This window comes from Microtus oregoni, unplaced genomic scaffold (genome assembly GCF_018167655.1).
Source record: "Microtus oregoni isolate MIOR12 unplaced genomic scaffold, Mior012 000005F_ref0000423, whole genome shotgun sequence".
In the NCBI taxonomy this organism is placed as follows: domain Eukaryota; kingdom Metazoa; phylum Chordata; class Mammalia; order Rodentia; family Cricetidae; genus Microtus; species Microtus oregoni.
Window position 1 is genome coordinate 20,089,715 of NW_024543064.1, and position 19,398 is coordinate 20,109,112.

The 19,398-nt window shown below is 55.4% G+C and overlaps 1 protein-coding gene across 7 annotated transcripts in view; it reads right to left on the reverse strand.

Annotated features, from left to right (window-relative positions):
* Ahdc1 (AT-hook DNA binding motif containing 1) overlaps nt 1-13,454 on the reverse strand; it is a 66,372-nt gene extending 52,918 nt beyond the window's left edge. For 4 of the 7 annotated variants that reach the window (XR_005974342.1, XM_041651772.1, XM_041651768.1 and 1 more), the window contains exons 1-2: nt 12,999-13,191; nt 12,669-12,763 (exon numbers count right to left, since the gene is read on the reverse strand). The gene's annotated coding sequence lies outside the window, so the exon portion shown is untranslated. Of the gene's footprint in view, nt 1-12,668; nt 12,767-12,998; nt 13,192-13,431 lie in introns of those variants that run through there. The other 3 variants (XM_041651774.1, XM_041651769.1, XM_041651770.1) reach the window with 2 other exon arrangements.
* Between the last annotated feature and the right edge of the window lie 5,944 nt (nt 13,455-19,398).

Here is a 19,398-nt window from a genome sequence, read left to right on the forward strand (position 1 = left end):
CCTCCTTGAAGCCTGCTTTCCCAGGCCAGTTACCAAGCACCGCCCTAGCCTGACCTCAGCACACACCCTGCTTTGGGCTCTAAGGCTCACCTCCAGGTCTTGGGCCTTGCAGGAGTGTTTCTCTTCTCAAGACCTGGGGGGATTCTCAGGCCAAGACTTGCCTCTGGGAAATCCTCTTGGTCTCAGCTCTCCTTCTGGACTGAGTTGAGCAGCAGCAGCTGGGGAAACTGAGGGAATGAAGCCCTCTACTCTATCCATCACAGGCCCTCTCACCCGTCCAGAGGCCTCTTCATTTTGCCCACCAAGGCTGCTGCGCCTCTCTCTTTCCCATGAGTGCAAAGTCAGAGCAGTGAGCCTCCATCAGTGGGCAGGTGGGGTCTCTCAACCCCAGCTTCATGGAATGAGCAGCAGGAAAGCTGGTTTGGTAAGAGATTAAGGTAGAAGAGGAACCAGAGACTCCCAGATTTATGAGCCTCATTCTTCTCCCTCAAATTCCCCTCCAAGTCCCCCAGTCCCAGCCTGGTCCCTCCAGGGTTGAGCTGTGGCCCCAGGCCAATGTCAAGGCCCTAACTCATCCATCAGCTGTTGCCAGGGAGTTTCCGCCCCAACGGGTACCAAAGGGAGGGGCTTAACCGACACTAGGGACTCAGATGGATGGGAGGGGGCATGGCCCTAAAGAGTCAGCCAACAACCCTGCACCCTCCTAAGAGCTGGGGGGCTCAAAACCTCCAGGGAGGAAACTAGGCTGTAGGGTGGGGCCCAAGAGGAGATGCCTCCCAGCCCCTTCGCCACTCCAGGCCCCACCCTTTCAATAGACCCAAAGACCTGGGATCCAGAGAGGCCCTACAGCTCATCTCATCAGGGCATGTGACCTTGGGTGGCTCCCACTCTTCTCTGGGCCCCACCACACACTACAGGAAGTGGCTCTGATAGACCAGGTATTCTCCATTCAGCTCAGCCCCTTCAACACCAAACCCTGCCCTCTCACCAGTGCAAGGGAGTCAACAGAAACTGGGCCACAAGGGGTGAGGTGGCCCAGGCAACTAACTTGGGAGACTGAAGTCACCCAAGTCACTGCTAAAAACCTAGGATTATTCTCCTTCCTATATCCATTTTGTGTATCAATGAAACTAAGACTCCGGGAGAGAGTTAGCCAGGACAAGCTACAGCGACCCGAATTAAAGTCCAGGCTATACCACTAACTGGCTGTGTGAACTCCCATACCTTCTCTCCGTCTCGGACTTTGCATCTGTAAAATGGGGTTGTAGCCCTCATGGGATTGTGAAGTCCGGCCGAGTTCATGCAGGTGAATGGCTTGGCACAGAGCCTGACCCACAGTGACTGCTCTCCCAACTGCTTAATACTCTAGTCACATAAATCCAGGTGGCCAGAGGTGAAGGAAGGAGGGATCCAGATGTGGCTGGAGGATGAAACCAACCTCCTTGAGACAGGTTGGGACCCCCAGAGCCTCAGACCGGGAGGGCCAGCCAAATTTCCTGGAAGCCCCCCAGCTGTCTCCCCTATTCGTTAAAGGCCTCTCATTAGTGAGCCCGGGCACCTGCCCCTCCATGCGTAATAAGCCTCATTAGTATCTTAGCCCCAAGCTCTGAGCCCAGTGTCTATGTGTATGCACACGCATGAGGGTAGGGGGGCTGCAACAGGCCACCAGCCGGGAAGACAGCACCCTCGCCAACCACACCCCCTGCCTGTCATCCGCAGAGCCCCGTCACCACCCAGCTTGTCACCTGCCTGCCTCACACCCGCACCACCTGTCACCCACCCAGGCTTGTCACCCACCCAGCCCGTCACCTGCACCACCTGTCACCTACCCAGCCTGTCACTGAAGCCGCCTGACAGGCATCTGGGTGGGGGACAGGAGATGGGGAAGGGAAGCCCACAGAGGTGTAGAGCTGGGGGCCCCAGAGACCCTGTGGGACCCCCACTTCTATTCGGCATCCTGCAGTATCGCCATGGCAACCTCTCAGCCGCAACCACTTTCCCAAACATCCCCCGCCTGCCCCCCCCCCCCAGGCCCTGCTCTCAGCTCAGCTGAGGCTGGGAAGAGCCTGAGTGGCAGCAGAATGGGGCAGGAAGGAGGGGGTTCATCTGCTGGCTGGCCTTGACCATCCTTTCCGCCCTTGGACTCGGTTACTCCATCTGCAAAATGGAGGGGCCAGAAGGTGAGGCCTTTGGCGAGCAGGCCATCCTTCTCCAGTCTGGATTGGCTGAGCTGGCTGCCAGTTAGCCTGTGAAAGCGAAGAGGTGGGACAAAAGGATGGGGGTTTCTGGGCTCTTCCATACTCCTCTGCCAAGGTCCCAGCCCAGAGTGGCTAGGCCTCAGACTCTGGCTCACACAGAAGGAAAGAAGCAGGCCGGAAGGGAGAGGAGCCCAGCTCCAGGACTGCTAGCTAGAGGTGCCAGGCTGTGTGACCAAGGTGACTAGGGGCAGGTTTGGCTCCCACCACTGAGCTGCATTATTTATGAAACTCTGAGGTGAGAGAGGAGCAGCAGCTGTGACACTGGCCCTCTGGGGGCTCCTGCCATGGTGGGAGAATGAAGACAAGGTGTTTCCTCAGGAAAGGATTTGGAGACCCTGATTCCCTTCAGGGCTGGCTGGGGCAGGTTCAGAGGGGCAATAGCCTGTCCTCCCTCCCAACCTCATGCAGCCCCCCCCCCCATTCCTCTCCACTCCTCCAGGCAGGCAGCGATAGGATTACTTCTGCATGACTGCACGCCACACAAGGTTCTGAGACCCTCCTGCCTGCAGCGGTCTTTAAAATTCCCCAGCCCGACCTCTCTCCCTTCCTCCCTGCGGGGAATGCTCTGGAGTCTACCGCAGTGTACCTACTGCCGCTGCGCTACTGCCACCAGCAGCACCACGACCAAGCAAGCGGGGCCCAGGTCCCTTGTGCCCAAGGACAAAGATGGACCCATCCTCATGGTGCAAGTCCTACATCCCTCGGACCCTCTCCCACTTGGTGCTGACCCAAGCCCACAGACCCCAGGTCCAGCTGGGGTCAGGTATACCCAGCAGTCCCAAGGCGGATGGCACTATGTACAAACACACCTGGTAGCACTAGGGAGTGCCTGCCTGCCCGTGTCTGGTGTGCCAGAACCTAGCTGCTCCAACTCAGCTCTCACTCCCTTCCCTATCTCACTAATCCCTACTACCCCCAGGATGGGCAGACAGCTTGGTCAAGCCAGTGCTTGTGGCTCCCTAGGGCACAAAGGCAGGTATCCTCTGAATTTTTTTTAAGGGCCTAACATCGTCTACAACCTAGGTCTTGCTAAACTGGGACCTAGGCAATGTTTTGGGGACCCCTCCCACAGCAATATAACTGCTTCCTCTTTTAGGACTTGGAGGCAGGTCAGGGAAGCCCCCTATGAGCCTTCTCTCAGCAAGAGATACCAGGGACCCTCAGCAAAGAAGTGAGTTGGGGGTGCTGTAATACCCAACAACCCCCCACCCCAGTTTCTCCATCCCTAAAGCAGGCAGTGGCAGCTCGGGCTCTAAATCACTCCCCTCATGCTGCCCTCTGAGGCGGATTCTGTGCATCTGTAATTAGGGGTGGAACAGATGGTGGAGATTCCGTTTAAAATCATGCATCTAGTAAAGGAACTGACTCCCAGGGAGGCCAAGCCCCACAGCCTGGATCTGTGGGGGCCCATCAAGCCAGCACTCTCCCCCAAAGCCCTGAAGCCCTGTCCCTCTCAGGTATGGGGGGGCCTGGCAGGGTTGAGATATGGGAGTAATTTCCCCTACCCCCAACATGCATGCCAGAGCGCAGGCAAAGCTAGGTACTCAAAGAGTTCTTGGCTGAGAGTCCAGGGTGACCAGGTGCCAAGTGGCTCTGCCTATTCCCAAAAGGGGCTCAACCCCCCACCCCCCACCAAGTTTAGGCCAGAGTGTTCACAGTGTAGGATCTGGGGGGCAGCTTTGAACCAGATGTCCAGCCTCACTGTCCAGGAATGAAAGGCCCGGGGCAGCGAGGGGTGGAGATGGCTCCCCAGGCAGAGAAGGCTCGGGAAGTGGAGGAGGCTTGGGCAGTAGACAGAGCGCTCTGCGTGTGTGTGAAAAGGCGAGGCTGTCTGGGGGTTAGGAGCTGAGTGGGGGAGGGTGTGCTGGAATGTGTGGCTGGTGGGAGTGAGGGCTGCAGAAGACATGAGGCTGAGGCGGGGTGTGTGACAGGGTGTCATGGGGTGCCGGGGAAGCTGAAAAGCTCCATGTGAGCTCAAAGGGGCGAATGGGTCAGGGCGGTGACTAGGCAAGGCTGTGCATGTCACAGACAAGCTGAGTGTGTTTGGAGAAAGGTGTAGGAGTGTCCTTGTGCCTTTCCAGGGTTGAGCCTAGACTCGGAGCGAGGCTAAGTCTAGGGAGGTGCTGGGGCTCAGGCAGGGTTGCCTATGGAAATGTGGGAACCCACAGGGAATGTGAACGCATGCACATGTATGAACGCATGCACACGCATGCTGGGGAAGGGATTAGAAGCTATGAGGACCTTTGGAGGTATGTCTGTGAGTTTGGGCTAAAGGTGGAAATAAGGAGCCTTGGCCGGGTGTGTGCAGCGTGCATGTCTGTGTTGGAGGGGACTTATTTGAAAAGGTGGGGGTGCAGGGCTGCCAGGCTTGTGTGAGGGGAAATGCTGGGTGTGGAGTCTATGCATGTGGGAAGGTGTGAGGACTGTAAGCAGTTCTGGGGTGTACCTGGTGAAGTGTTGGGGTTGGAGAAGGCTCTGAAGCACTCGGGAATGCGGTAGACACTGTGTGTGTTGGGGTGTCTGGGAGTCATAAAAATTGGGGTTCGGTTAAGTGCTGGGACTGCACTGCATTTGGAAAAAAGAGGAAGCGATGTTTCTGGACAGGTTACAGTGATTTTAACCGGGACTGGATGTGGAGGTGCCGGGACTAAAGAGGGGCCGTGGGTCTGAGAGTGTGGCAGGAGCTACCGTATTAGGATATGGCGGTTCTATCTGGGGAGGTGCCAGAGGCCTGAGAACTACATCACACACTGGGAGGGCAAGGATGGGTCCTTGATATCAGAGACGCCGGGCTTATAAAGCACATGTGTAGGAGGGTATCAGGATTATAACTAGGCTCCCAGTGTTTGGGGAGGTGTTGCAGCTTACACGGCTAGCTGCATGGTGTTTGTATTTGGGGGTGTATTGGCTGTGCACTTGTGAGACAGTTGGATGTCAAGGAGGTGTTGGTGTTGGGTGGTTGTGTGTAGAAGTGTTGGGGCTGTGTGTTTTTAGGTATGTTTAGCAGTTATCTGCAGCTGTTGAAGCAGTAAGCATATATGCGGGACACTTGTATATTTTTGAGGTGCCGGAGGAGTTGGGGGCTTGGAGAGCTATTGGGGGGCTGTATGGTGAGGGGAAGGGGATAGATCTCTAGAAAGATGAAAGGCAGAGTCCTAGCCTTTGCTCAGGGGTCCACCTGGGGACTGCCCCCCCCCGAAACTTTCTGCTGTGGGGTACCTGTACTAGGACCACATTGTTGAGATAGGCAGGTCCATCTGTCTCCACTCGTGCCTAGGCCCAAGAGGAGAGTGACCTCCTCTGTCCCTGCGGGGGCGACAATGAACTCAGCCCACCCACCCACCTGCCTTCAGATGGTCCAAACAGGAGCTTCTAGAGAGCTGCCTGAAGGGTGTCACTATGTTTGAAGAGGCACTGGCTGGGGGTGGGGAGAACTACACAGAAACTGTCCTCATGGAGGTTCCTTTGAAAACCACTGCCGCCAGGCAAGAAGCAGAAGGACGGGGGCAGGCATGTCTGTCCTTGGGCTGTCTGTGTGGGTCAGTCCCCAGCTGCAAGCCCCCTGGTAGCCCTTGTCATGGTTTTAGGCTGATAGTTTCTATTCTGGTAGCACCGAGGTCTTGAAAAACACCCACCCAAACCAGGACAACAGGCACAGCCTGGTACCTGCAGCTGTACACACCTATGCACAGCCCCTGGTTCAGACAAACACCCACACACTTCCACGTACAAGGTTCACCACTGCACCCTTATACATGTGGCTCATCCTCAGGCCCCTGAACCTTTATACATACATACATACACACACACACACACACACATATAACATATATATATATGTACACACTGTATCTAGATACTCATCTCTGTAAAACCCAGCATAGCCACACGTCATCTTGTCAAGGCAACCTAAAGTCAAGGTTTCTTTCTTTTTCCTTCTTCTGGTAATACCAGAGACTGAACCCTGAGGTCTTGTGTATGTTTGGAAAATGCTCAATCACTGAGCTATAGCCCCAGCTTTTCTTTCCGCACACTAATCTCAAAAACATGCATCCCCATTGATGCCTGCCAAACAGTTCTCTCTCTCTTCTCTGACAGACAGACAGACACACACACACACTGTCACACCCATACCCCATGTCACAGGTACTCAGTCTTTCTCACATACTCCATGACAGACTCATACGTGTTCATGTTTGTATACACACACACCTTTTCCCAATATCCAATCCTCCGTAGCACCTCTGGGCCCAGACCATTGCCTTGTCTTCCCTGAGAGCTTCTACCCCTTGAGTAGACCCTCCACCAGCAGGGTCAGAGTTGGGGTCTTCTCTGCTCGGGTATGACTCACACTGTATCTGTCAGAGTTTTGAGTCTGTGATAACACATCTGAGACCTCACAATAGGCCTGTGTGTCACCACCTGGCTAGCTCAGGAGGCACAGGCTGTTATCTGCTCCATGGTAAGAGACAGAATGGACGGAAGGGTAAAGTACCAAGTCACAAAATGTGTACAGGTAGGAGTCACGGGGTGCATTCACAGAAAGGAGAAACCCTCCAGTGAGTGGCGAGCACGAAGGAACCTTTTCTGAGAGATAAGAAAGCCATACATTTCTATGCTGGAGTAGGGGCCAGGCAGCCTTCTCAGCAATCCCCCTCCCAACAGAAGAGCAGAAAAGAAGAGGCTCTACAAGGCTTGGCTCTCTCCCTCTCTCTCTCTCTCTCTCTCTGACCTCTTTTAGCAGCTGGAAACTGAGCCGGGGGTGGAAGGAATGGACTTGGCTGGCTGGCCTGGGGGTTTGGGGAGGGAGGAGGCAGAAAACACCTTCCAGATTCTCATCAAATTCCTGTTTGTGGTTTGTAGCCTCCAGTCAGTCAGTCAGTCTCTCAGTGTGTGTGTCTCTCCTCTCCCCCCACCTCCCGGGTTTCCCCCTTGCTTTATCTCTTCCTGTTTCTCAGTCTCTCCCCATCTTTTGGCTTACCCTGTGTCTCTTCAGTCTTTCCATCTTTCTGACTCCTCTCTCTGTCAGCACCTCTGTCTGTCCATCTCTCCCTGTCCCAGTCCATCTGTCCGTCTCTCTCGGTCTGTCTGTGCGTGGGTGTCCCTGTCCATCTGTTCTACCACCCATCTGTCTGTGCTAGTCCTTCTAAAGGGACCCACTCTCTCTCTCTATCTTAACCTCCTCTAGGTCAGCAAAGGCCTCTCCTGGCTCAGGATGGGAGGGGGGTTGAGACCTGCAGCTTCTGGCTTCAGTCGCATCTGGGCCAGGCAGCTGCAGAAGCAAGCGGCCCCTCCCCTAGGCTTCCAGGCCAAGGACCCCAGAGCAGAGAGGAGCCTGAGAGCAGGGCTTGATCTGCAGCTGAGTTCATACATGGCTTAGCAGGGATCTCCCTTTACCCCAACTTCACTATTCTCCCCAAAGTCAGGCCCTGTAGGAGAGGGCTCCTGAGTGCCCACCTTCCTTATGCCCTAGCCAATGGGAGAGACACAGGGATCCTGGGAGAGGGGAAGGCTAGGCCTGAAGGGAAGGAGGGGTTGAGAGCCAGGGCTTCCTGTCAGCTGGGCAGGAGGGGCTCTTTTCCTCCTCCTTCCCAGGCAGTCTCTGGGGACCCCTCCCAACTCCAGGCACTAGGGGCTATACTGGCAGTTCCTGTCAGCTCCATGAGGCCATTTCTACCTCCTGTCTACCCACAGGGATATGGGGTGAGGGGGAGTCACACCAGTATCTCCCCAGAAACAAGCAGAGGGTGGCTGGGGTCATGTGTGAACCCTGGGGCAGTCTAGGCACTGACCATCCTGAGAGACACAAAGCCACTTATCCACCGCTCACCACTGGCAAACCAGAAGCAACCACAACATATGCACATCCAGACACAGGATCTTAGTGACACTGCCCACATGCTAGACCTTACTGCAGTGGCACACACCCAGAGATCTGCTGCCTACCTTGCATTCCCAGCAGGCTCCAACAGTGCCCCAGCACCCCGACAACATCTGCAGACCGCACCTCCCAACATTCTTCCAGGCTGCTGTGCTCACTCCCTCCTCCAATAGCTCAGAGTTCAAGTCCCAAAATTGACAGAGAAAACGAGGAGCAAGAGGAATGGATGGGAAGACACTATCATCCTCTTGGGACCCTGGGGTCAGAGCCAATGAGACTGATCAGAGAAAGAGATGTTCAGCTCCTTCCTGACCCACCTCAGGCAAAGTCCATACTGGCTGCACCCTGCAGTGCCACTGGGCTGGGGCCAGGGGCTGGCTGCCTCCCTCCACAGCTCTCCTTGCCCCTGGCTGGGCTCTCTCCCTCTCCCCCTTCAGAGCAGCCCTCCCTGCCCTCTCGCTCCAAGCTCTGGCTCTCACATCCTCAGCTCTTGGAAGCCTGACTCACTGTTTCCCCTCCCTCCCTCACTCTCCTGGCAGCAGTGCCTCCCCCTCCCCTGAGGGGGCTCTGGCCACAAGGGTGCCTGCTTGCTCTTCTCCCCAGGCTCCAGCCCCCACTATGTCGACGAGGCCCCCTGCTGCTGATCTACTTCTCCAGCTACATTGAGGTAGCACACAGCCGCTGGGTTGCCACAGTTATCCATGACCCTGGGCAAGTGGCTCCCCTCTAGATTTGGGTTCCTTCTGTCAAGTGGGAAAGGAGGGGATGCCAATGGATGATGACACATGCCTTTGGGGTGCTAATGTCCCCCACTTTTATAACATGGTGTCTCCTATCACAGGGTACCTGCCAACCTGTGGAGTGTTCCACTGAGCCCAGGCCCCGCCCACAGGTCCCAAGAATTTAGCTTGGTTCCCAGACACCTGAGAAGGACAGAGAGGAAAAGCTGCCCTGACTGGAAGCAAAGTCCAGACCCCTGGGAACCACCCCCCCATCCTGTGGGATTCTTCCCTTTTCTTTACCCCACCTGTCCCCCCCACTTCCCAGAGACATTTGTGCTTATCTTTCCACCAAAAAACAACCCTAGCACTCAATCATGGCCCGAAGCCCTCAGTGCCTGAGTCTGGCTCCATCTAGACAGTAAATGGGACATGCCTAGGCCCTCTGAGGTTCCTGGGGCCCACCACACAGCCGCCAGATCCCGGCATTCCTTGCCTATTTTCTCTCTCACTCTCTTCATTGGCTATGGCCTCTATCTTTCCCTCTCCAGCAGCATGTGGCTGTCTGGGTCTCCTCCCCCACCCCACTCTGTCTCCCTGGGGGGGCCCATCTGCTGGCATTAGCAACCATATCACCCTTGCTTTAACCAGCAGTCCCCAGCTCCACCACACTTAAGCTTTGCCCCTTCTCTGTGTCCCAAGAGATCCCAGCCGCCAGAGACAGAGCTTGGCTCCATCCCATAATAGTGCATCTGCTTGACCTCACCCAGCCAGACCAGAAGGGCCAGGGCATCTGGTACACAGGCATGGCACCCCCTGGTCTTGGGAGTCTGGCAGAAGACATGGAGCTTGCTCAAACTCCCCCCACCCCCCTCTCATACACACACATGTGAGCATGCACACACACACACACACAAGCACACTTGCACACAAGCAAAAGCACACAAGTAGACCTGGGGTTGGTACCGAGCAAGAAGAGGAAATAACCAAAATCAAGGTTTGCTAGAAGGAAAGCCCTGTCCAATGGGGAACAGAGGCATGCTTCAGACTGATGCTCCTCTGGGGGTCTACCAGGGCACCCACCCCAACTGTCTTCAGCCAGAGTCTGCCCCCAAGTCACAATCAGGTGGAGCCCCCACCCCTTAACTTCTTCCAGAATCCAACCGTAACCTCCCTACTGTATCCCTCTATTTAACTCAGCAAGCAAGAGTCTTCTTCCTGCCAATAGCTATGCACACGGGGGGGCGGAGTGTTGCCCCCCCATCACCAAAGGCCCCATCAGTTGGGCTGGGGAACAATATGATATAATCCTGGAAGCCTCACACATTAAAACCGAGAAACTAAACAGCTCACCCACATTACCTGGGGGTGTCGGGGGCTCCCTGACCCCACAACCTTGTTCCAGACCCCCCCAACCCAACAACCATAATAACAGCAAACTCTCTTTCCCTCTGACAACAGACTTCTCCAAGCCCAGCCGCTCTTTCCATCAGTACCTCAGCCATAGATCACATTAAAAACTCACAGAGGGCAACTTAAACACATCACATTTGTTTCTCTCTATATTATTTCAAAAGTAACGGCATTAAAAATGGATTTTAGTACAGAAAATAAATATCAGCACGTGGGCCTGGAGCTCAGGAGGGGAAGAAAGCCCACCAGGGGAATGTCCCCTGAGGGCTTAGGCACAACTTAGGCACTGGCCAGGGAGGTGACTGAATGGTCAAACTGCACCCTGGGGATGCCTGGGGAGGGGGGAATGTCTGCCCTACCTGGGCACCTGCTCCAATGCCAGACCAAGTGGGAGATGAGTCACTGGTTTGGGTTGATGCCCACGGACTCCCAAAGCTCATACCCTCACTAGTCATTGCCACCCTTGAAGGGTGGCAGCTCTGGGGCCAGAAGTTCATCAGTCTCTGGGGGTTGCTCCAACTATTGACACGGGGGAAAATGAATTCAACTTACTATCCGGTTTGATTTTCCATTACTATAAAAATAAACACACGTCTGCTCAAAGGAAGGAGATAACAAGTGGGCTGCATGCGCTACCTCAAGGGTCCCTCCAGAGCTGACCACCACAGCCGAGCCTGCCTGCTCCTCCCATGCTGGGAGGCGGGTGGACAGACTGGTAATCTTTCACTTACAGCCCTGGCTCACACAGCCATACACACCGGGCCACGCTGAACAGGAACAAGTCAACAATAGAAACACCCCAAATGCCCCTGGCAGGACTCTGCCCAGGCCTGGGCTCATGCCCCTTCCCTGCCAGCGGCAACAGCAAGAGCGGACAGAATGTGGCCACCCTGACCCGGAGGCAAAGCTTGTCCTCACACCCTGAGCTCAGCCCAGGGAGCTGGGGCCAAGTCCCGCCTGACACCAACTGGTCCAGCGGGAAACGCCTGCCCAGCCAGACAGGCACAGGCCCCCCAAGGGTCCCTCCTTGTGCTCAGGGACCAGGCTGGTGCAGCCCAGCCCTGCCTCCCAGGGTGACGCCTGGGCCCAAATTCAGCTGGCCCTGCCAGTCAGGCACTGGTGCAGAACCGAGGGCACCAGGCTCAGCCCCTCCCAGCCCAGCCCCAGGGCCCCCAAGCTGGGAGGGAGGGGAGACTCCCCACCCCTCCACATCTGGCCCTGGCCCCTAGGGTCTGCGGTAGAGAATTCCCGCCCCCGCTTCTCTCCCTCCTCCTGCTCTGTGCGATCTGTGCCCGCTGCCCGCCTCAGGGACAGCCCCAGCTCCCGCCTCCGGCCAGCAAGGCCCACATCCTTCCTCCCTCAGCTGGCCCCTTTGCCTGGCAGGAGGCTGGGGGGTCAGGCTGCTGGGGAACCCTCCCCCCAGCTCCCATCAGTTCTCATCCCCAGCCCCCAAACTCTGGGTTGCTGTCCCTTTTCCTGTAGAACAGGAAACAAGGTTATTTCCTAGACTCAGAGCCAGCCCCCTGCCCCTCTGGCTCTGCCCGGGGACCCAGACCCAGCCGGGGAAGGCGCCCTCAGCCAGAAAGCAGAGATTCAGCAGCACACCCCAGCTCCCGACCTAGGGGGCTGACAGCTGTCACTCAGCACCCCACCCCCTGGGGAAGAGGGGGCCGATTCAATCAGAGCCCTAGAGGAAACGTATTGATAGACTATTATTTATTTATTTATGCAAAAGTGAGCCGACTTTGTTCGCCAGGTAACCGGGCACGCGGCCCAACCCCTCTGGCCAGGCCGCCCCCAAATCCCTCCTCCGCCCCACACCCCCTCTGGGTCATTAGGTCCCCGCCCCTCAACTCCCAGAGCGCCAGCGGAACCTTGGGATTTGGGGGCTGGAGGGGAGGGGCGCCTCCCTCCGCAGTCTCCCCTTTTCCCAGCGTCTATCCTAAAATCCAGCCTTGTTCTCCGCTCCCACGGTCCCCCTACATCCCACCCCCCCACATTCTCAGCAAGCTGGAGAGCAAATTGCAGTTTTAAATCCAAAGGCGGAGGGAGGGGGAAGGAGGAGGGGGTGCGCGGCAGCGCTGGGCGCGCACCTCGCCCCCGAGCCGGGGGAGCCGCGGGGCGGCCAGGAAACCCGAGAACCCCCCCTCCCCGCCCCCCCCCTCCCCGTCCACCTCCCCCTCCCCCTTCCCGGCGCTGCCTGCCAGGCTTCGAGCCGAGCCCAGCCGAGCCGCGGGCCCCGGTGGAAACAAAGACCGACCGCACCGCGGGCACCGCAGCCACGGGGTCCGGCGGACCGGACTGGGGGCGCTGGGCCCCCCCTCAGTGCGCTGCACAAAAGAGCCTGGCCGGCCGGTCCCCAGCGGCGTCTAGAGCTGGGCAGGAGGCGCTACTTACCGGAGTGCTGGGCTGCCGGCTCCGTGGGTCCGAGCCAGGCGAGGGGTTTCGGGGGGCGTCTATCTTCCGCCAGCGGCAGCGACGCGGGCGCCCGGCTGCTGGGAAGAGGAGTCGTAGAGGAGCCCTGAGCCGCCTGCCGTCGCTGACAGCATGGCTCGCGCCTCGGCTCACATTCTCCGCCGCTAACTCTGCTGGACACGGCCCCCCGCTCCCGCGGCGCCCCCCCACCACGATCACTCCTTCGCTATCTGCTCCCCACTCGCTCCCCCAGCCGCGCACACACTCTCACAGCCCTGGACACCCCCGCCCCCAACCCCCCCAATTGCAAACCTGGGAGGGAAGGCGCCCCGCGTAGTCCTCCTGCTCCTCCTCCGCCGCCCTCCTCCCTCCCGCTCTGTCTGTCTGTCTGTTTGTCTGCCTGTCTCTATTTCTCGCTCTCTCTGCCTTTCTCTGCTCTCCGAGCTGGGTGGGAAAAGGAAATGAGGACAGAAAGCAGACGCTGGCTTTGGGTGGTGGTAGCTGGATTCCCTCTCTCCCTCCCTCCTCCCTCCTCCCCTCCCTCCTCTTGCCTTCTGCTCTCTCCGCTGCGAGCGGGGCTGAGCGCAGCCTGGCGGGTGGCTCGCTCTGCCCGCCCGCCCGCCTGTCTGTCTGTCTGGTCTGCCTCGCTCGCTCCCTCCCTCCGTCTCTCGCCCTCGCCCTGCCTGCCTGCCTGCTTCTCTCCGTCTCCACCGCCGCCGCCGCTGCCTCTGCGAGCTCGCCTTACCTTCGCTGCTCACCATCCGGAACCCCAGGGGGGAGCGCGCGCAGGGCACGCCGGGACTTGTAGTCCCCGCTCGGCCGCTCCGCGCGCTGGGCGGGCGGGGCCGCTCCCGCTGCTCCGACGGCGCGGCCCGAAGCGGACCTTGTGCCTGAGTCTTCCTCGACTGAACCAGTTTATCTAGGACTGTTGAGCCTCCTTAAGGGTTAGGAACATTCCCGGCGTTCCGAGGCCCCTACCCCGGGCTCTAGCTGCGCCGAGGTTGCGGGTGGTAGCGCAGGGGCGGGGTCTGAGAATGGAATGAGTGGAATAGGGCATCAGAGGATGAGCCAAGAGGGCTGCGACTTTCTGGGGTGTCCCAAACACGTTGAGAGGGGCCGTGAAGAAAAGAGAGGACCGACACTCTCAATTTGGGAACGTTTTTCCTATCAGTAGAGGCTTCTGGCGAGAAAGCCGTTCTGGAAAAGCCAAACCACCTCCGCGCTTAGTGGCCCTTCCCTTCAAACTCAGCCCTGGATTTAATTCCTCCAGCTCCTACATTTTGTTGTCGTCCAAGGGCGGCAAGGACGCAAAAATCCTGGACAACTCTTAGATACCATGCCCCCTCCCGAATTTGAGCAAGTGTTTGTAAGCGGAATTCAACAGTTCTCTAGCTCCTGCTGCGGCGTGGGGGTTGGGCTCAGCACTTTCACCTACCTCCTCTTCAGGTCACATCTGTTCTCCAGCCCCTGGCTCAGGCCCCCTGCCTTGTCTACCCCACAGATGGGAATGTGCGCCGCTGTGAAAGGCTTTGTTACCCCAGGGAGGTGGCTGGACAGCTCTGAAAGGAGAATTGCTGCGGCTGCCATTTCCTGAGCACCCGGGCACCACGGAGCCTTGAGCCTCGCAACAACCCTAGGAGCCCTTATTTCAATGGTAGATACAGGAGTTCTGAAGCCCAGGTGTCTCGATTAGAAAGTGGTGGATCCAGGATCTGCCTAATTCCAAAGCTCACATACTTAACCTTTGGGCAGCGACGGAGAGTAGTGATTTCCTATATATCCCCCTTTGTGGCTGACCTTTCCCGTGTGTCTGTGTGTCCTCCCTTGGCACTTCGGTAGCCAAGTGTTAGCTGAGGTTTGCAGAAGTAGGTGAATAATGGATGCATGATCACTGCTCTGCTACGTGTCTACTGACTGGTCCAGAGCTGATCCCGACTTCATGGCTGTGTCCGACATTCCTTTCCCCAGTGGCTGCTGGCTTAGTCCATCTTGCCTCTTGTCCAAAGCTTCTCTGGCAATGCCCTTACTCCTTGGTCCACCTGTTTTTGATGCCTTCTTCAGTCCTTCAGGGTAATAGCTAGTCAACATATATCCAAAGTAGATGGTGACATTATGCTAAACTAAGCACAGCACATTCCCACCACCTTCCCCTTACCTCCACTCCCCCCAAACCCCTCCCACGGAACAAATGGAAATTTTCCAGAAGACAATAGGAGAGTTGAAAGGTTCCAAAGAGAATGCCTACTGATGTGGTGTCTTGCAACCTGCTGGCGAGGCCTCTGTCTAGGGGCAGTTTCTCTTACAGAGTAACCCTGGGAATTGATCATGACATTTTGGGGGTCTTGCCATAGTTGCCCCCCTCCACCCAGTGTAGACTTTAACACTGAAGAGAGTGAGAGAAGTCCAGGTCCCCCAATCTTTAATTCCTCACGTACCCTTAGCACTCTGAGGCTCTATACTGTTGGAGTTGAGTTTAGAGAGAGGATGGGGTGGAGTAACACAGGAGGCAGACAGCCCCGGCAAAGAAGGGACTAATTGGAGTTAGGAGTTCGGGAAAAGCATGGAAGGATGGAGAAAGAACGCTAGTTGGGTAGTGAAAAGGAAACAGAAGTTAGGCAGAATTTTCCAAGTATGCCCCTTGCACTGCAAGCTGCTTTAGGGGCTGCCTGTGGGGGTGTAGTGGTAGCCCCAAAGTGTTGCAGATAACTAGCACAGCAGTCTTACTGAAATTTGGGGACATTCTCTCCCCCCCCCTCTCCTCCTCCTCCTCCTCCTCCTCCTCCTCCTCCTCCTCCTCCTCCTCCTCCTCCTCCTCCTCCTCCTTCTTCTTCTTCTTCTTTTTTTTAATTTTATTAAATGAAGCCTCTCCAAAGTATGTTGGGGGTTCCCCAAACGCCACACATGAAATATTCTGTGGGATGCTGCTGCCACCTAGTGTCCAATCTACATATATGCGTCAGTAAACTACGTCAAACTGAAAGCTGTCTCCAAGAGTCTTCATCTCTTTCTGGGCTCAGCTTCCTCCAACCACGTTTGTTTCAACAGATGAAAACCTGGTATATTCGATCCCCAGGAAATATTGCTGAAAGTCCAGATAAAGCTGTGGGGATCTGAGGTTGTAGACGCCCTGTAAACTGGGACCCAGGCACACCTGATCTTGCTGTTATTTGTTATGTCTTCTTGTCAGAGGCTCAGGTTCTCCATGAGTAAAATAGGTTGAGAGTAACCTAACATCTAGAAGTCAAAGTGGTTTGCAAACTACACTGGGAATAGTGGAATATGCCTATAATCCCAGCACAGGGGAGGTGGGAGCCGGAAGATCAGAAGTTCAAGGTCATCTTCAGCTAAACAGATATAGATATACAAGGCTGACCTGGACTACAAGAGACTCTCTGTTTAAAAAAAAAAAAAAAAAAACATGATTTGAAAACTGTCAAGGTACAGGAGAGACTATTGAGTCATAAAAGAATGGCAATGATTGTCAAGTCCCTGGGATTTATGGAAAGGGAAGAAGGGGTGGGTGCCCTCTCTCTTGAGTACAGAGGTTCTTGGGTTTCTCCAGTGGAGACCTGGATTGCAAGAGAGTAATTCAGCCTAGTCCATACAAGAAGAAACTGAAACCTAACAAGCTCTCCTGAACTTTCCTGAGCCACTGAACAGCAGATCCAAGAACAAGAGGCCCATTGGACTGGAGCCGTTAGGTCCCCCACTTTCCTCCTCCTTTGGATGGGGCCTAGGAGATCAGGGGAGCAGGAAGCCACCCTCAAAGTGGAGACTCAGGCTCCCAGGCCCCCCATTAGCCCTCCTTCTGAGCCCAGCCCTCTCCCCTCCCCTCTGTAAGTCCTCCCACATTCCTCCAGGCAACAGGAAACCCCAGCTGCAGCCCAGACTTCAAACAGCTCCTCCCTCTGGGGCAGGGGGTGTGGGAGGAGAGGCCAGAGGCCACAGGGCAAAGGTCAGCTTTGTTCCTGCCAGAGGTGGTGAAGGACCTGGAGAAGACAGAGGGGGGCAGGGTAGGGCCCTTGACAGCTACACTGCATGTGTGTAAATTCCTGTGCCCATCAGGGTGTGCAAGGTCCTGGCTCTCTCCATGTCTAGGGGTAAATGTCTGTCCTTGGTGTGTTTTCAGTTATCTCTCTGACTGTAGGTCAGCGGTCAGCACGCTGCTGTCTGTGAGTACTTAGCCTGGGACACCACTGATCAGTCTGCAGGTATTATCTAGTTTATCAGATGCTGGGTTCACAGGCCTGGTCAGAGCTGCGTGTCCTATGAGTGTGACCTAGTGTGGTGCTGTGTGTTCACAATGGGTATCCTCTTGCCTCCTCTCCTGTCAACCTCACACAGGTCACCAGAGGTTTTCTTCTGAAAAGTGGATTTGGCCTTGTTTACTCCCATGCTCAAAACCCTCCAGGGGCTCAACACAGTGGTTTATGCCTGTACCCCAGCACTCAGGAGGTTGGAGGTGAATCTGAGGTTAACCTGGACTACATAGTTCCAAGCTAACCCGACCTGTAGTATGAGACCCTGTTTCAAACACGAAACAAAACAGGGGGTTAGGGGAATGCCTTCTGGATTTACAGTTGTTCTTCTGAGGACGAGAGTTCGATTCCTAGCATCCACCCACCTTGGGCAGTCCACCACCATCTGTGACTTCACCTCCAGGGGGTGGCACGCCTTTGGCATTCACAGACACTGCGTGTATGTGTACACATTCAAATACACACATATACACACATAAAATAAAAAGCCACAAAACTCTTCTTTGGCTTCCTGTCACCCGAGGGTTAGAATCCCAGCCAAGTGTAAGGTTGACCAGAACCTAGCTAACTCACCATCTTCCTTTCTAGCTGCTAACCCTGGAGAGTGGAGCTCCCCTCCAGTCAACCCTGCCTAATGTAGGCAATATTCTTCCCAGCAGTTTTAATATCCTGCCTCTGGGTTCACTTAATTCTGTCTCTTGCTTCTTTAAAAAAGAATAAGAGCCGGGCGGTGGTGGCACACGCCTTTAATCCCAGCACTTGGGAGGCAGAGGCAGGCAGATCTCTGTGAGTTCGAGACCAGCCTGGTCTACAGAGCTAGTTCCAGGACAGGCTCCAAAGCCACAGAGAAACCCTGTCTCGAAAAACCAAAAAATAAAATAAAATAAAAAAGAATAAGAAATGTTTTTGAGTGGGGTTTTAAATAGCCCAGACAGACCTGAAACTAACTCACGGTGTAGCTGTGGAGGATCTTGAATTCTCAATTCTCCTGCCTCCGCCTCCCAGGGGCTGAAATCGCAGGCTTGCTGCAGCAGGCTACCCCTCCCCACTCCCTTTCTTCTCTAATCTCTTCGTATATGAAACAAGGTCCCTCCATATGTCGCTCATGTTCACCTCAAATTCACAATCCTCAAGTGCCAGACTGCATCGCCATTCCTAGTCATCCCCCGACTTTTCACCTGCGTTTCAAAAAATTTAATGTGTATGAGTCGCCTGTCTATGTGTGTACCGTGTGCATGCCTAGTGACCAGGAAGTCAGAAGAGAGCACCAGATCTGGAATAAGACATGCTTGTGAGCCACCGTGTGGGTGCCGGGAATTGAACCGTGGTCCTCCAGAAGAGCAGCCAGTGCTTTTAACTGCAGTGCCATATATTCAGCCCCAGTTCTTTGACTTTGGTTTTTGTTTGATTGGTGGTTTTATTTTTTTTTAATATTTATTTATTATGTATATAATATTCTGTCTGTGTGTATGTCTGCAGGCCAGAAGAGGGCACTAGACCTCATTCCAGATGGTTGTGAGCCACCATGTGGTTGCCAGGAATTGAACTCAGGACCTTTGGAAGAGTAGGCAATGCTCTTAACCACTGAGCCATCTCTCCAGCCCCTGATTGGTGGTTTTAGATGGTCTCACTATGTAGCTTTTGTAGTTCCAGGTTGGCCTCGAACTCACAGAGAGCGGCTTGCCTCTGTCTCAGAGTGCTGGACATAAAGCACTCCATTTGGCTGGTTTTGCTTACTTCTCTTCACTGAAAAGGTCCTGCCCAAGCCTAGCATAGTGACACACACCTTTAATCCCAGCATTCGTGAGTCAGAGGAAGGTGGATGTCCGTGGGTTCGAGGCTATCCTGGTCTACATAGTGAGTTCTGGGATAAGCCTGCATAGTGAAAGCCTGTCTTGGAAAAAAGAAAAAGAAAAATTCCTGCCCAGCTGAGTGTGGATCCTCCCCTGTTTGCCAACACAGCCTAGATGTCATTTTCTCTATCTGTCCTCTGAACCCTGTTACCGCTAAACTTTGTGTACCTTGAGAATGGGAACTGGGACCTGGCACCCCACCATCCCACCTCGCAAAAATCATTTTTCGATGTAGTTCTCAGAGTTTCCACTAGGTGGGGGGCAAGCATCACATGCAGGGCCATCCTGGCCATGTGCGTGGGGTGGGTGGGATAGAGAGAGGGAGGTTTCCCAGTTGTACCAGGGAAGCACCTACAGGAGTGGGCAGAGGGGTCCTCCAGCCCATTCTGGGGCAGTGGGTCTCAGGAAGGGCTCCTCTAATGTGTCCCGACCTCCCAGGTGATTTTGTTCAGGTCTTCTGATCTGCCATCCTTCTGCCGAGTGCATCTACACCCTCAGCCTTCTCATCTGTAGTGATTTGCGTTTGTCAGAGTGAGCCTCCCTCTGCCACACCTCTGGGCCTTTGCACATGTTATTCTTTCGACCAGGATTGCCTTATTC